Source organism: Orcinus orca, chromosome 16, assembly GCF_937001465.1.
Source record: "Orcinus orca chromosome 16, mOrcOrc1.1, whole genome shotgun sequence".
Classification (NCBI taxonomy): Eukaryota; Metazoa; Chordata; class Mammalia; order Artiodactyla; family Delphinidae; genus Orcinus; species Orcinus orca.
Window position 1 is genome coordinate 19,005,560 of NC_064574.1, and position 17,899 is coordinate 19,023,458.

At 43.8% G+C, this 17,899-nt stretch overlaps 2 long non-coding RNA genes across 6 annotated transcripts in view; one reads left to right on the plus strand and one right to left on the minus strand.

Annotated features, from left to right (window-relative positions):
- Positions 1–17,332, minus strand: part of LOC117202482 (uncharacterized) — a 123,009-nt gene extending 105,677 nt beyond the window's left edge. Inside the window, exons 1-2 of the long non-coding RNA XR_004484890.2 lie at positions 17,178–17,332; positions 15,701–15,860 (exon numbers count right to left, since the gene is read on the minus strand). This is a non-coding gene — a long non-coding RNA (uncharacterized LOC117202482). The remainder of the gene's footprint in view (positions 1–15,700; positions 15,861–17,177) is intronic.
- A 286-nt stretch (positions 17,333–17,618) lies between these two features.
- Positions 17,619–17,899, plus strand: part of LOC117202481 (uncharacterized) — a 58,174-nt gene continuing 57,893 nt past the window's right edge. For 2 of the 5 annotated variants that reach the window (XR_004484888.2, XR_004484889.2), the window contains exon 1: positions 17,637–17,809. This is a non-coding gene — a long non-coding RNA (uncharacterized LOC117202481). Of the gene's footprint in view, positions 17,810–17,899 lie in introns of all 5 variants that reach the window. The other 3 variants (XR_007472127.1, XR_007472125.1, XR_007472126.1) reach the window with 3 other exon arrangements.

The window sequence follows — 17,899 nt, forward strand, 5'->3', positions numbered from 1 at the left end:
AGACTTGTGGTTGACAGGGGGGAGGGGGTGGGGGAAGGAAGGACTGGGAGTTTGGGATTAGCAGATGTAAACGCTTATATATAGGATGGATAAACAACAAGGTCCTAGTGTATGGCACAAGGAACTATATTCAATATCCTGTGATAAACCATAGTGGAAAGGAATATTTTAAAAAAATGTCTCTATGTGTATAACTGAGTCACTTTGCTGTACAGCAGAGATTGGCACAGCACTGTCAATCAACTCTACTTCAATTTAAAAAATAAAATTTCAGTAAAGAATGAATTTAATTGAGTGAATGAATTTTACTATCAGAAGTAAGCTCTCTCTGTTAATAAGACAAAGTTTTCATGAACTATTGATCTGCTTTTGGTAACATACTGTAACATTTTCTTTATCTTTCAAGTAATCTGTTGTAACATTCTGTATTTGCCTTTGAAATCTTTTGTCACTTTGGTTAAGTGGTAGCTAAGTATTATTTCACAGTGACCTATGATCCTCCTTGACCAAGTGTTTTAAAACCTTTTATATCTTTGACAAACTTCCCCAAATCAAATAAAGTCCTTTTGACCTCTAGCTTACTTGGGGATTTTTCACAGGCCCCCTGAAATATCTCAAAGAGAGATATTAAACTAATTAGGCTTATTTAGCATATTAAATTACATGGGAAGCATTGTCAAATAAGTGTTGATAAACCTTCTTAGGTTATTGCATGGAGGAATGTTATTAATATTTGTTCTAGAAATTAAATGAAATTCCTAAAAATCTGATGTCTAATATAATGTTAGACATTGGTATAATGTTATCAGTCATAATTCTAGTTATTACCTTAAACTGTTATGCATCACAGAAATAACCAAGTTTCCCTGTCAATTGCATTATTATGAATCAGATTTTTAACCATGTCATTTTAAGTCTTGTCATTTTTAGACAGTTATTGTTTTACTCTGATGCTTTTACAAAAATGCTTCATATTCAAGAAGATTCATAGAAAGGACTTTTTGACAAGTACAGATTTCTGATAACCTTCAGATCATACCACTGAACTGGGTAAGAAATTATAGAACTCTAATGGAAAATCTGATGGCTTCATAACACTGCTAATGAAAGATCAAGATTAATAAGAATTAATTACATGGGACTGAGTGAACTAATGAATATGATTATAATTTTTATGACTTTTTGTGTGAAATATTACTGGCTTTTTGATCTTTGTTTTCCAGTTATAAGGAAACCTTTTCTCTTATGCTAACTATTACTTACAGCAATTTGGTAAATAATGCCTTTGTAAGCAGAATTGAAACATTTATCTTTTTTCTCCCTACCTAATCCCTCCAGAATTCAGAAACTCTTAGTGAGGATTCTTATTTTCATGGCAATATAGTTATTTACATAAGTTCACTAAGAATCTGCTCTCCTTGTAACAGGATACAATTGGAAACACTGATTATATTACCAAGGCTTTGAATGGAATGTCATATTTGAGAATGTGCATAGAATCAGATATGAGCAGACAGCTTTAAGGAACTAAGATTGACTTTACAGAGCATTAAGCCCCTTGGAAAAACTGCCTGGTATCTTGCTTAGTTGCTTTTGTTCTTCCCCCTATAAACTGGACTGGATCCTGAATTCTTCTTTCCTCAAATGTTTGGCTACAACTCTCCAAACTAACATTTCCAATTTTTCTCCCACTTCTGATTCAGAATCATTGAGAACCAAAGCTGCCCTTTTCCTGAAGTCCTGCAAACTGAAGCTGAACAACTTGATATAAACTTAAGAGGGATCACCACAATAGCCCATGTTTAGACCAACTTCATGCCTGTTGCTGTGTCAGCCACTCAAAAAATTTACCTAATCACCTGATGACATCATCAGAGACATTGCAAACTGCAAAAGATGCTTTGACCCTGACATCTAAAAATCTTCTCAATTGCAGCTCTCAGGTCTCAAGACACTGGGTTTATAGTTTGCTCCAACAATTAACCTTTGTTTTCCTTTTGTCTTTATTGCAATGTCTCTTATTCAATACCTGATTGCTTGCACCTTATAGGTGCTCAACTTTGAGAGCTCACCTGCATCACCACCTCCTAAAACAAGTAACCGAACTGACCTATTGTCAGGACTAAGACGCGGGTTCAATGAGATATAAGGCAATCTATAAACTCAGCTTCTAGACTGTGAAACTTCTTGGAGCAGTTTTAAAGGCAGGACTGTAGGGGAGCAAAATTTGCCTCTGCAAAATGTCTCTTTGGCCTGTAGATAAGGCAGGCCCAAAAGACTCAGGAAGAACTTTTGACCTTCCCTCTAACTGCCTAAAAGGATTCAGATAGAGGGCCTGTTCCTGGAATAGACCAGAGACATCTGTAAAAAATAAAGGCTAGGTGTGGTGGGGGAAAACTGGGAAGCGCCTATAGATCAGAGTTCACTCTGTATCCCACTGTATCTGCAGGGCCCAGCAAACAGATGTCTACCAAATATTTGTTTTTCTATCTCCATGTGAATTGCCTTCCTCCCCTTTGAAGTCCCAAACCACTACCCCCAACATCCTCTTTTGTCTTTAGCTGGAGATGATATTTAGGGTGAGGGCTTTGGTCACTTTGGTGAGTTACTCTGTTTTCCCGGGTCTCTCCTATGTATACATGTTATTAAACTTTATTTGATTCTCTCCTGTCTCATGTCAATTTAATTCTTAGACCAGCCAGAAGAACCTAGAAGGGTAGAAAAGCTTCTTCCTCCCCCACCCCAGGCACTGTGCTACATGTGCTACCAAGGAGAAGAAAACAGATATGGTCATTGTCCTTCAGAGCTTGGCAGTCTGGGAAATAAATCTTAAGGAAACATCGAACAACTGCAGAAATATAATCTGTAATGAGGGCTAAGAATTAAAAATAGAGTTCTCTAAGATCTTGTAACAGGGGGGCTTCCCTTGAGGGAAGGGACTAACAAGCAAAGATGTAAAGAAAAAACACACATAAGGAGAACACATGTGCATGCATCTTGGGGAACAGGAGAGGAGTTGTTTGAAGTTTAAGAGACTGAAAGGGGGAGAGTGTGGCTGCAGAGCTGAGACCAAGGGGAAGAATGGTGCATAAAAATGAGGTGGATAGAGGCCAGGGGACTTTGTAGAGATTTTGGTCTTTTTTGGAAGAGCAATGAATATCCATTGAAAGTTTCTAAGTGGGAGGATGGTATGATCAAATTTAAATGTTTAAAGATACATTGGGGGCTTCCCTGGTGGCACAGTGGTTGAGAGTCCGCCTGCCGATGCAGGCGACATGGGTTCGTGCCCCGGTCCGGGAAGACCCCACATGCCGTGGAGCAACTGGGCCCGTGAGCCAAGGCCGCTGAGCCTGCGCGTCCGGAGCCTGTGCTCCGCAATGGGAGAGGCCACAACCATGAGAGGCCCGCGTACCGAAAAAAAAAAAAAAAAAAAAAAGATACATGGCTGCTCTGTGGAGGGCAGATTCAGAAGGGAGCTCGTATGGAATCCTAAAGACCAGCTATGAGGCTATAATACAATAGCAGCTTGAATTAAGCTGGGGATAGAGAAAACAGATGGGTCTGACAGATACTTAGGAGATCAAAACAACAGGAGTTGGTGATGGGCTGGCTATAGGACGAGGGGAAAGACAAGCCGGTATGAAGTATGATGCCCAAGTTCCTGGCTCATGTAACTGAATGGGTGGTGGTACCATTCATGGAGACAGGGGACACCAGAGAAGGACCACACTTGGGGAGGGGCTGGTGTGGGGACTCACGAATTCAGTGTTGAACACGTTGAATATGAGGGACACTTGAGACAGCTTTGAGATGAAATAAAGACTGGGGAAGCAGTCTGGGCTCGAGATGGACATGGGAGAGCCCACTAAGCCTTGGGTTGGGCTTGGATGAAATGATGTCACAAGAGTGAGAAGATAAGAGAAGCTTTAGGCAACTCCAAGATTCCTGCTCTGTAAAACTGTCTCTTCTATGTGCTTTGGCCCTTGGCCCAGGAACTTCTTCCATGTGCCATGGGTAGCATATTTGTACCTCATTCCTAGTGTACTTTTTCCCTTTTCCAATCCAAACTTATCATCAAAACATCATCTCTGCGGTTTGTATTCTTGCCAAGCATGTATGACCTGAATCTAATCATGAAGAAACAGACAAATGCAGATCATGGGACAATATACAAGACAAGCAGCCTGGCCCCTTCAAAAGTGTCAATGTCACGAAAGACAAAAAAAAAAATCAGATAAAATAAATCAAGGGGACAGTTCTAGAATCTAGATTAAAGATGATGAGAAAAACATGACAATCAAATGCAATCTGTGCTCCTGGATTAGATCATAAGTCAACAGGAAAAAAATTATAAAGGATATTTGGGGGATGTTGGGGAGGAAGAAATTTTCCTCTACCCTTCTAGGTTCTTCTGGCTGAACTAAGAATTAAATTGACATGAGACAGATTAACAGGAGAAAATCAAAGTTTAATAACATGTATACTTGGGAGAGACCCAGGGAAACAGAGTAACTCGCCGAAATGGCCAAGCCCTCACCTTAAATACCATCTTCAGCTAAAGACAAAAGAGGATGTTGGGGGTAGTGGTTGGGGACTTCAAAGGGGAAGGAGGCAATTCACTTGGAGATAGAAAAGCAAATGTCTCTGGGTGCTGCAGAGACAACAGGACACAGAATGGACTCTGATCTCCAAGCCGTGCCATGTTTCCCACCACCACACCTAGGCCATATTCTTTGCAGATACCTCTGGTGGTAGCTCTATTGGGGAACAGACCCTTCACCTAAATTCTCTGGGCAGCTAAGGGGGAGGTAAACAGAGAAATCTCCTGAGTCTTCCGTTTCTTAAAAATAACTTGTCTAAATTAATCCTCAAACCAAAGAGATACATTTTGGTGTGGCAAATTTTGCTCCCCTATAGGGACAATAGGGGAAACTTAAATATGATATATTAGAGAATATTTATTGTATCAATGCTAAATGCCTTGGATGTGATCATGATATTAGGGTTATGTAGGAGAATGTCCTGGTTCTCAGGAAGTATATGCTGAAGTGTTTAGGGATGGTATGTCGGCAACTTTCAACTAGTTCAAGAAAAAAGAAAGAGAAAGAAAGAGAGAGAAATAAAGCAAACACTGGAATATGGTAACAAATTGGAGACTTTAAGTGAAGGTACATGAATATTTATTGCACTATTCTTGGAAAATTTTTTTAAGTCTTTTAAATTAATTTTAAGGGAAATTGCAATGACTTCTGAGACCAACCACCCAGAGTTAGAGCAAACTTCACAAGTTAAAGGTCCAGCCCCACAGAAGACTGCCTTCACTTCAGACAGTAGCCACAAGTTTGGGGGTCCTCAGGCCACCCTCACGTCTGATCAGCTGTGAATTTGGGAGTGCCCACTACCCCCTCAGATTTGGTAATTCACCAGACACAACTCAAGAAAGTGCTATACTTATGATTAGTTTTATACAGCAAAAGAATAAGCAGAACTAGCCAAACACGGCAAGGTCTGGGAGTGTCCTAAAAGCAGAATTTTCATTGTTCTCTGCCTCTGGAGTCAGGACATGCTACACTCTCGATGTGTGACAGTACACAGAGTATGGCCAACCAGGGAAGTTCACCCAAACTTTGGCATCCAGAGTTTGATTGGGATTTCATTACATAACCATGATTGATTGAGTCCTTGGCTATGCCCCTCTCCCCTCCCAAGAGCTCAAGCTGATAACACATGGCTCAAAGCCCCAACCCTCTAAACACACCATTGGTCTTTCCAGCATGGCCTGTCTCCATCCTAGGTCATCTCATTATATAAACCCTTCATGGCCCACCATGAGTAACAAAGACATTCCTGTCACTCAGGAAATTCCAAGGATTTAGAGGTTATCCCCAGGAAACAGGGACTAGGGCCAGTCAACCTCTTTATTACACAGAAATAAGACAAAATATATTTCACAACAAAAATTTAAAAAAAAAAAACTTGCATCAAAACAGAAGTGGTGGGGCTTCCCTGGTGGCGCAGTGGTTGAGAGTCCGCCTGCCGATGCAGGGGACACGGGTTCGTGCCCCGGTCCAGGAGGATCCCACATGCCGCGGAGCGGCTGGGCCCGTGAGCCATGGCCGCTGAGCCTGCGCGTCCGGAGCCTGTGCTCCGCAACGGGAGAGGCCACAACAGTTAGAGGCCCGAGTGCCGCAAAAAAAAAAAAAAAAAAAAAAAAAAAAAAAAAAACAGAAGTGGTGGGCAGAAGACCTAAATAGACATTTCTCCAAAGAAGACATACAGATGGCCAACAAGCACATGAAAAGATGTTCAATATCTCTAATTATTAGAGAAATGCAAATCAAAACTACAATGAGATATCACCTCACTCCAGTCAGAATGACCATCATCAAAAAGTCTACAAATAATAAATGCTGGAGAGGGTGTGGAGAAAAGGGAACCCTCCTACACTGATGATAGGAATGTAAATTGGTACAGCCACTATGGAGAACAGTATGGAGGTTCCTTAAAAAACCAAAAATAGAGTTACCATATGATCCTGCAACCCCACTCCTGGGCATATATATAGAAAAAACTCTAATTTGAAAAGATACATGCACCTCAATGTTCACTGCAGCACTATTTGCAATAGCCAAGACATGGAAGCAACCTAAATGTCCATTGACAGGTGAATGGATAAAGAAGATGTGGTATATCTATAAATGGGAATATTAGCCATAAAAAAGAATGAAATAATGTAATTTGCAGCAACATGGATGGACCTAGAGATTATCACACTAAGTGAAGTAAGCCAAAGACAAATATCATATGATATCACTTACATGTGGAATTTAAAAAAAAAAAAAAAAGGGCTTCCCTGGTGGCGCAGTGGTTGAGAGTCCGCCTGCTGATGCAGGGGACACGGGTTCGTGCCCCAGTCTGGGAAGATCCCACATGCCGCGGAGCGGCTGGGTCCGTGAGCTATGGCTGCTGAGACTGCACGTCCAGAGCCTGTGCTCCGCAACGGGAGAGGCCACAACAATGAGAGGCCCGCGTACCGCAAAAAAAAAAAAAAAAAAAAAAAGATACAAATGAACTCATTTACAAAACAGAAATAGACCCATAGACATAGAAAACAAACTTATGGTTACCAAAGGGGAAAGGGGTTGGGGGAAGGGACAAATTAGGAGGTTGGGATTAACATATACACACTACTGTATATAAAATAGATAACCAACAAAGACCTACTGTATAGCACAGGGAACTATGCTCAGTATTTTGTAATAACCTATGAGGGAAAAGAATCTGAAAAAGAATATATATATATACACACACACTTAAAAAACTGAATCACTGTGCTGTATACCTGAAACTAACCCAACATTGTAAATGAACTGTACTTCAAAAAACAAAACAGAACAAACAAAAAAACACAAGTGGACCTAGAGCATTTGAATCAAAAACTACCAGACTCCAGCAACCCTGTCTCAGGTTCATGCAGCCTCTAACAGCACAGTCTGTTTGCATCTTAAGTTTAAAGAGGCCACTTAGATGTCACACAGTTCTCAATTTAAAGGCATCAGGATAAGTCATTTCACTTTTCTGCACAGGGTCAGCTGCAAACAGTAAATACGCAGCTGTGTAGGAGTAAAGGAATGGAAGAAAGTTATTTACATTTGTTGTCCAATACTTCCCAATTCAATTTAATATGCCAAGTTCTTATGATAAGCACAACCTATACTACTTCAGCCAAATCAGAACATTCTAACTCTCCAAGTCAATCAGGGAGGAAGTCAGGGTTCCACGAGCCTGTGAAAAATCACTGCGTCATTGTAAATTAGAACTGTCATCAGCCCTGTGGCCCCTGGACTGTCCTCATCACTAGGCTGTGAACCAAAATGACTTAGGGTGAATGTATCTGCAGGAGAAGGCTTCAAGGTACAGGACAGAGGGAACTGCCTTGTTCAGAGAATAGAGGGAAGAAATGTTCATGAAAAATGAAAAGAGGAGGCTTGTTATCCAGCAAATAGAGGCTCTAGAAGCATCAGTATTCTCTCTGTAACTAGTTTGTTTTTAAATATGAAAGTGAGGGAATTCCCTGGTGGACCAGTGGTTACAACTCCACGCTCTCACTGCTAAGGATCCGGGTTCGATCCTGGGGAACTTCTCCTTGATCCCAGCGCCTAAATATGAAAGTGACACACGCCCATAGTTTTTTTTTTTTTTAAGTTCAATCAGCAAAAGGATATAACAGGAATTACATTCAAAATATTTTACAACAGCAAGAAAGGCACAGACCCATCAGAATAGATTCCAGCCATTCTACGGAGTAGGACCCACTGAAGAGCAGTCTCTATGTACAACCCAAGGGTCTGGATATCCAGCACCCCAGAATCCCACTTGCACTCCCCACGGGGAACCACTGTCCATTTCTTAGGACTTGTTCCAGAAATGTTTTTTGCCTCTACCAGCATATCTATGTGCCTATGCACCCCTTTTTGGAGAGATCCCTGTTTTTGAAGACACTATTCTGTTCTATAACACGCTTTTTTCTTTTAATCATGTACCTTAGACATCATTCTACATCTGCACACACAGAGCTATCTCACTTTTCTTAAGCTTTAGCAATGCTACTCAAAGTGTGGTCTGGGCACCGGTGTTAGGCCAGGAAATGTGTGTTCCACTCTGAGAAAACCTAATGGAGAGCTTGCACCAGAATGCAAATCAACTCCGTCTCTAAATACACGCTTTCCTTCAGGTGAGACAGACGTATATTTTTGTCAGCGAGATTTTGTTGTTAATGTCGCTGCTTTACATTCTGGCTCCAGTTCCTTATCTCCTAGCAGACCAGCAACACACGAGAGAATGTCTACTTCAAGCAGCCCCAGAGTAGCCCTAGAGTATGTACACTGTAAGTTATTTGACCAATCCCCTCGTGACTGGCATTGAGGTTCCTACAAGTGAGCATACATCTTATGCACCTGAGAGAATATTTCTGTGGGAGAGGTTCCTGGGAGTGGGATCAAGGGTTGTGCAGTGGATGAGAATGCTGATCAGGATGGTGGCAGAGGTTAGAAGTGACCCCAGAGATAACTAGTCCAACTCTTACGTTTCATTGGGGAGAAAACTGAAGCCAGAAAGGTAAAAGCAAGCTCCAAAGTCAAACAAGTCAGTGGCAGAAGTAGGAATGGCCCAACTCCTCTGAAAGGCACTGGGTATCAGAGGAGCAACAAACTGGACGTGAGGCCTTAGAGTCTGAGCTAAGGGGACTGGGGAACAGTCCCAGGGACACGTCCAGGGACAGAGTGACTGTCTCTGATATCAGTATAACATGGGACAATTAAGGGTGTCTCAGGGTCACGCTGGGGCCTGATTGGCAGGATATCCAGGTCCTGTTTTCATGGGTGTTGCTAGGCCTCTTAGGAAGACTTTGGAGCACACTGCTTGGGCCTGATTGAATCCATCTCGTGGAGGGAGGAAGGAAGAGGTTACATTAGCCCAGGATATCCTACGAAGGCAGATAATTCACCTGTGATAGTGGGTTGTGGTCAGAGGAAGAAATGGAAGAGTGAAAAGGAATTCGAGGCAAATGAAAGGTTAAAAGGGCAGAAAACAAAGCTGTGTGTAAGACTATGACAGAGGGAGAGTTTCAGCAAAGGCTAGAGGGAGTCACCACAGATTTAGAAAAAGGAAAAGAGCCACGGAGTCTTGGAAGCCGAAAGAGCCAAGTTCCCAGAAGGAATAAGGAGACAGCTGTGTCAAAAGCTGCAGGGGTTCAAGTGAGATGAAAACTTTCAAATAACATTGGATTTGGCAACATGGAAGCCACTGATGACCTGGCTGAGAGTCACTTCAGTAAAGCAGTGACAGCAGAATCCAGATTGCAGTGGCTTCAGGAGGGAATGGGAAGTGAGGAAGTGGGGCCATTGAGTATAGATGTACCGATGACTGATTGGGAAGGTGGGAGGGGTGGGGGGAGGAGGCAGCTGTGGGAACCAAGGAGCATGTCCCAGAAGACCTTCGCTCCACTTCTGCATCTACGTGGGCAGTTTACTCACGCCCAAGGCCATAAGTAGCTGGAGAGAGAAAGCGGGAGCCCCAGCTTCCTGTACCAGCCTCAGCGGAATCATGGTTCCCTGGGGATTGGTATAAATTATCCATAGTAACAGAACTCAGTGCCCAGCCTGTTTGCAAGACCTATGCATGGGGTATGATAAGAACAATAGTCACCATTTATCGAGAGCTTATTTATGCAGAGCTAAGAACTTTATGCAAATTACCTCATTTAATCCTCACAACAACTCTGTGAGGTAGGCCTTATTATTTCCTCCAATTTGAAAATGATGAAACCTGAGATGCAGAGAGCTTCATTAGCCTGCTACAGGTCATCCAGCCAAGAAACGGCAGTAACAGGATTCAAACCCAGGTTCGTTCTCTCCCAACAGTGCTCCTAAACATGAAGGTGGGGTCCCTCAATCTGTGCTCCTAAACATGAAGGTGGGGTCCCTCAATCTGGACTCTATGAATCACAGGCATCAGCGTCACCTGGGGAGCATTGGAAACATGCAAATCCCCAGGTTCCACAAAAGATCTACTGACTCCCAATCTGTGAAAATGGAGCCCAGAATCAGAGCTTCTATCCGGCTCCTCACATGATTCTCATGCTCACAGAAGTCTTCTTATGTGAAGAATTTTACCTCCTTACTGTTCGAGCTGCCTGTCATTGGTTGTCATCCACATTGGGATTTACACTCTTCCCTGAGGTTAAAGACAGCCTGGACTGCTTGTTTGAGATAAAATAATTTCTCAGGCTTTAACTTGGGCCTATTGAATGAGGATTTCCAGGGGAGAGGACTGGCCGTCTGTGTATTTAGCAAGTTCCCCAGGTAATTCGTATCTTCAGAGAAGACTGAGAAATATTGTTCTGTTATTTGCAGCTGAAAGTATTGTAAGCACTACCCCAGACTCTAATTTAGGTTCTAACATTTAATTATTCCAAGATTCATTTTCCTTGTCTATAAAGTGGGCATAAGTATGCCCACCTGGTAGAGCTGGGGTGACAATGAGATACTGTACCAATTAGGATTAGATTTACCTGTGTATAACATAAAGTAATAATGGCTTAAACAAAAGGATTTATTTTTCTCTCAGGTAAAAGTTGGAGCTAGGCAATCCAGAACTGATATGAGGTCTCTAATCATTAGGGACACAGACTCTTGCTGTCTGTCTTTCCATCTGCCCTGTCATTGAACAGGATTTCAATGAGGATTTCATTCAATCCTCATTCATTAGTAGCATATTGCCTCTTGGCACAAAATGGCTGCTGAGGCTGCAGCCATTTTTTCCATAGTCCCAGCAAGAGGGAAGGGAAGAAGGGATGCAGCTTCTACTCAAGATCCCCTTAAGGAGTATTTCTGGCAGGTCTTCATAACACTCCTGTTTATGTTGCATGACCAAGAGTCAGGCAATATAGTCACAGAGCCACACCTAGTTGCATGGAAGCCTGAGAACTAAAATCTTTTAGTTCAGAATCAGGTCTTTGCCACCCCTAAATAAATCAGGCTTCTGTTACATTAAAAAAAGAAGAAGAAGAAGAAGAAGTTTAATAAAATTTGGCAGCCACAAGGGAATTCCCTGGCAGTTCAGTGGTTGGGACTAGGTGTTTTCACTGCTGTGGGCCTGAGTTCGATCTCTGGTCGGGAAACTAAGATTCACAAGCAGTGTGGTGCAGCCACAAAGATATTCTTCCACAAACTTCCTACTGCTGGGAGCTGAGGACACCTGCTGCTGTGCTTTGAAATCTATTGGCCATGGCTCCCAGGAGGTGCACCCCACCCATGGCTGAGTTTGATGGCGTACGAAGTCAGACCCAGTCCTGAGAGACAAGGGATTCCTTTATTGGCTAACTTTGGCTCAAGGACTCCCTGAGAGCTTTGCCAAACCTTCGTTAGACCGAATCTTCCTTAAACTGCAGGGCAGTCTGGGACACTTGCTCCCACCTTCTCTCCCTCTCTCCTTCACTTGGGGTCTGATGGCCTTCCTGGCCTTCTCTAGATCCCACCCTATTTCCTTTCACACAGGCATTTCCCCCTAGTAAAATCCTTGCACGGTTAATCCCAGCTTGGTGTCTGCTTCTTGAAGGACCTGGACTGACAAAATTGGCAAGGCAATTCACAGTCTCTAGCATAGATTTATTTAAATAATGCATATAGAAGTTGCATAACTCAGGGATGAGCATGTAGCAGGCACTCAATAAGTAATGGCTGTGTGATAATGCTGGTGGTAGTGGAGGAGGAGGGAGACAAGGGAGAAGGGGAGGAGAGTGTGGAGAAGGGGGAAGTACAGAGCCAGCCATGGAGAAAGGAGTGTTTATAGATTGGTGGGACAAGAGTCTGAAGCAAATCACGCTGTTTGATTCTCTTCCACCCCCACAATATTTCTATTACAGTAAAATCTGGTTAAAATCAATACCAAAGTCAGTAGGAAAGGGGCAAAATAGATCCTAAATAGTTGTCATCTTGGGGAGACTGAACTGTTATTACTTAGCATCAGCCATTTCAAGTCATTTTTCAACAAAAAAGAACGGGGAAAAAAGAAGAAGAAAGAAGTAGGGCAGGCCCCAAGACAAAACTGCACAAAATAAACCCAATGTCCTGAACAACTCTGGTCCTCATATGGAAAAATGGTGACCAGAAATTACTTGTTGTAATGACCTAAGAACACTATTCCCATAAGAAAGTTTTCAGCAAAGAAGTTAAAGCACATGCAAGTCTCTACAAAAATAATGAAGAATTCAAGGAGATAAGACAGTGAGGGAAGGCACAATGGGGGAAAATGTGGATGTAATCTGTATAGGACACAAAAGTTCCTGGGAGGGGCTTCCCTGGTGATGCAGTGGTTGAGAGTCTGCCTGCCGATGCAGGGGACGCGGGTTCGTGCCCCGCTCCGGGAGGATCCCACATGCCGCGGAGCGGCTGGGCCCGTGAGCCATGGCCGCTGAGCCTGCTCATCTGGAGCCTGTGCTCCACAATGGGAGAGGCCACAACAGTGAGAGGCCCGCGTACTGCAAAAAAAAAAAAAAAAAAAAAAGTTCCTGGGAACCTAATCGACATCATGTACTCAGCACATGGTAGAAGCTCAGTGAATGATGGTCGCCCAGGTAACTGAATGGCTCACTCAAGGTTATAGCTCGTCATTCATTCACACATTGAAGAAAGATTTGTAGAAAGCCTACTATGTGCCAGGCCCTGTGCTAGGCCCTGAGGGTGCCACAGTGAACAAGACAGTTGAGATCCGTGTCCTTACCATCCTTCTGCAGAGAAATCTCCTTTGCAGACACTTTATGTGGGTCCCTCTACCTCTGTCTTTCCATAAACACTGCCTGAATTGGTGACCATGTCTAACAGATTAAAGCCTATACATTTTTTAAAATATTTATTTATTTATTTAGCTGCTCCAGGTCTTAGTTGCAGCATGCAGGACTCTTTGTTGTGGCATGGGGGATCTTTTAGTTGCAGTATGCAGGCTCTTAGTTGTGGCATGCAGGATCTAGTTCCCTGACCCGGGATCTAGCCCAGGTCCCCGGCATTGGGAGCATGGAGTCTTAACCACTGGACCACCAGGGAAGTCCCCAAAGCCTATACATTTCTTCTAAAATATTTTCTTTGTCTTTGAAACCAAGTTGACACACCCATGTAAAATGATCCATGATGCCACCTTGGATTTCTGTTAAATAACTTTGTATTAGTTATCTATTGCTGTGTAACAAATTAACCCCCAAATTAGCAGCTTAAAATAACAAACATTCATTATCTCAGAGAGATAAGGACTGACTTAGCTCAGTGGTCCAGCTCAGGGTCTTCCATAAGGTTTTGGTCAAAGTGTCAGTTGGGGCTACCATCATCTGAAGGCTTGACTGGGGCTGGAGAATCTGTTTCCAAGGTGGCTCACACACAAGGCTAACAAGCTGATGCTGACTGTTGCCAGGGGACCTCAGTTCTTTGCTACACGGGTCTTTACCTAGGGCTCCTCCTGACACAGCAGCTAGCTTTCCCCAGAGCAAATGATCTGATAGAAAGACAGACACAGAGAGACCAAGAAAGAAGCTGCAATGTCTTTTATAACCTAATCTCAGAAGTGACAAACCATCACTTTTCCTGTACTCTGTTGGTCACATAGACCACCCCTCTGGTACAATGTTGGCAGGGACTCCACAGGGTCTGGAAACAAGGAGCAGGGGTCACTGGAGGCCCTCTTGGAGACTAGTTACCACAGCCTTCAAGGAGAGCTTCCTCTCCCCAAACTCCACCCGAACTCCAGTGGGGGAGAGGGTGTGCGTGCAAATTCCACTGTGTGAAAACACAAAGGCACACAGCAGTAAATTCACTCTGTCCTGGAAACCCAGTATTTGAACCCCAGAGAACTGCCTTTCCTCAATCCTACTTCAGCACCACACCATAGGCCTGGACATCATAGAAGCAGCTCCAATTAAGTCATCCGTGTCTGTTTCACTGTTAGTGTCCTCCCTCTGAGGACCCACAGGAAAAATACCTCTCTGGTCTCAGGGTCAGGAAAAGTTGTGCTTCTCCTGAATAACTACTTTGTTTTCCTCACGTAAAATGTGGAATTTTGTTACCACTCACGTCTCCCTCTTTACTTTGGCTATTGGGAAGCTTGGAGCCAACCGTGTAAGCCTCTGCTGGTGTCCATCTCCTTGAGCTAATGTCACCCTGGAATTATCTCTTCTACTTGTTCTATATCCCCTCCAATCCCTTCTTTTTTTTTTTTTTTTGCCATGCCACGTGGCTTGCGGGATCTTAGTTCCCTGACCAGGGATTGAACATGGCCCTGGCAGTGAAAGCGCTGAGTCCTAACCACTGGACCACCAAGGAGTTCCTTCCAAACCCTTCAACTTTTCATTTTATCCTTTTGTATGTTTTGTACTTTTATAATTCCTCTCAAAGCTTTTGTGGATTGGAGTATAAATACACTGATAAAGTTTGTGTCTAAACGCTGATGACTTGCACACGTGTGCCATCTAGTGGTGACAGTGATAACTGCCAGAATAGAAACCTCCCTGATTTTTCAGATTTGTTTTTTCTGGGAAGTGGTGGTGTGGGAGTGTGGAACAGGAGGGAGACCAGAACCGCTCTCTGTGCTTTGTCAGGGAATTGAGACTGTGCTGGGGATTAAAGAGACTACAGGCAGGGCAAAGGAGCAGGTGATTCAATGGCTAGAATCTGACATGATTTATTGGAATCTAAAGAAGCAAAAAAATAGCGAAGATCCAGCAAATGAGGAAGGCACTGGCGGTGGAAGTGTTAAGTGAAAGGTGTTAGAAAAACTGAACAATGAAAATAGACCTGATGCAGGCAGAAGATCACTTGAAAGGTACTTAATGTGGGTTGACTGCAGATGTGACCAGCCATTTTTTAAGCATTCATGTTAACCATAGGAAGAAGCTTAGAGTCTAATTTCGTTTTACTCAGGAGAAAACTGGGACCCAGAGGCACGGAACACCTTGTCCAAGGTCATACAGCCTGTTACTCACAGGTCCAGGATGACCCTGAGACCAGTCCTCTTTTCCCAGTACCACACTGCTTTTAATCATATGTAACAGGTGTTCATTTGGGCTTTCCTTTTGCACACAGGATTTTAAAATAAAAAATTGGACTGTCACCAAAAATTGCTGGATCCAGCAGGTTTCCAAGGAATTATTACTCACTTGTTTTACAGCTGCCCCGCGGCACACCCACAGAGGGTCAGGATGAAGGTGGTTATGAAACACTGGCTTCACCAACCTTCACTGGATGGCTCATGCCACTAGTCCACAATGATGGGGAGGGATTCTAGGAGCCAGTCGCGGTAGCTGAGAGAGCTCCAGCCTGGGGAAGAGAAGATAAGTTCATTCAGCCACAGTGTTAACCCAGCATCTTCTCTGCACCAGGCTCCAGGCAGGATGCTGAGGTGGCAAAATCAGCAAGGCACTGGCCATATCCAGGAGCCATACACATTCCCTTTGTCTGTACCCTGATGTGTGTTCCTGGGCACGGCTTGAGCTGCAGCTAAGGGATAGCTTGGATCTGGAGGGCCCCTGAAGACTTAGCCCAGGGGTCCGTAGTCTGAGGCTGAGCTGTCTTGGAAAGAGCCTAGAGTCAGGGGACCACTGGGAGGATGGGAGCTACTATCTAAGCAGAACTTGAGACATTACCATATCAGACAGTGTAGATATAGAAGAGTTTCATCATCTCAGAGAGTTCTACTGGACAGCACTGGCCAAGAGCACCCTTTCCTGGATTTTCTGCATCTTACCAGTTCTTCCAGGCCCTTCAGATACTGACATAAGCAAGAGAGTGATATGAGTCACTGGTTTCTGCAAGGGGCAGAGCTCCATGGCTGTTCCAGATCTGATATCCTCAGAGGTACAAATGACCCATCTGAGACAGAGGGCACTTGGAGGTCAGCTCTTTAAACTTTTCAGACTTCTATGCCCATAAAAGATGCCAAAATAGGTGCTGGGGAGTAGAGGGAGTATTAGGGGCCTCAATTTTTGAGGTCAGAAAGACCTAGGTTCCTATCCTCTCAGGTTTGAGACAAGAATTAGAATTACAGTAAGTCCCGTACATACGAACGAGTTCCATTCTGAGAGGGCGTTCGTAAGTCCAATTTGTTTGTAAGTCCAACAAAGTTAGCCTAGGTACCCATCTAACACAATCGGCTATATAGTACTGTCCTGTAATAGGTTTATCATACTTTTCACACAAATAATACATAAAAAACAAAGAAAAATAAAGAAAACATTTTTAATCTTACAGTACAGTATCTTGAGAAGTACAGTACAGTACCAGCTACATCACCGCTGCTTTTACGCTTGCTTCCGGACATCCCGGGCTTGAAATAAAGATATTGTACTACTGTACTCTATACAGTACTGTACAGTGAAGTACACAAAAGCATAACCACTTGTAGAGGAGGCACGCATGGGACAACGTACGCCAGACACGTGACTAACTTATGTGATTGGACATGCGAATGCAGGTTCACATCTCTGAAAGTTTGCAACTTGAAGGTTCGTATGTAGTAGATTTATTGTAGTTCCAATTGTACTGAGTTCTGACTACACTACTAGCTGTATAGTCTGGGCAGGTCAACAACCTTTATCCACCACACCCTCAGATTTCCCCTCCGTAAAATGCAAATACCCTGCAGCTGGGCAGAATGAATATCCTCAAGTGCAGAAACAGTAAGCCTAGGGGAGAGTCCTGGTGGCCCAAACAAGAACCAGCTACCGCTGAGAAAAGCGGGAAGAACAGCGGAGCTCCATGAGGGCGAAGGTCACTGCCAGATGCAAGTCCCAACATAAAATAGATCCCCCTACATGCGCAGCGCCATGATTCTTTGCACCCTTGTAAAGTGTCCGGTGAGCAGCAAGAGCTGGGGCTAATTTAGGGCCGTTATCCTCTGTTTCTTTTGAAGTAGAGCCCCTCATTTCTCAGAAGATCTCACAAAAATTTGCTTAATAGAAATCTAAGCTTGGAGAATTCTCAGGACTACAGTGTACCCACTACTTCCCTCCTCACCCGCGACCCCCAGGGCCCAGGAGAGACGCCAGCCCCGGCAGGACCCGGAGACCTTCAAGTTACTACACTTCCCAGAGGCCTCTGCGCAAAGAGAGGGGCCGGGCAGCGGCTCGCTTCCCCCGCCTCCACAGTGCGGGATGTTTTAATCACAGAGGTGTCGCCTTCCTGGCGCTCGCCAAGGTCCCCACGCACCCGGAACAGCCCCCATCTAATCAGCCGGGAAGAAATAAGCGCAGCAAGACACTCTAGGAAAGGTAGTTTCCAAAAATATTTCTGGGAAACGGAGGGAGGCAGCGAGGTTTGCCAGCCAATTAAGAGCCGGGCTCGGGGCTTGTCACGTGACT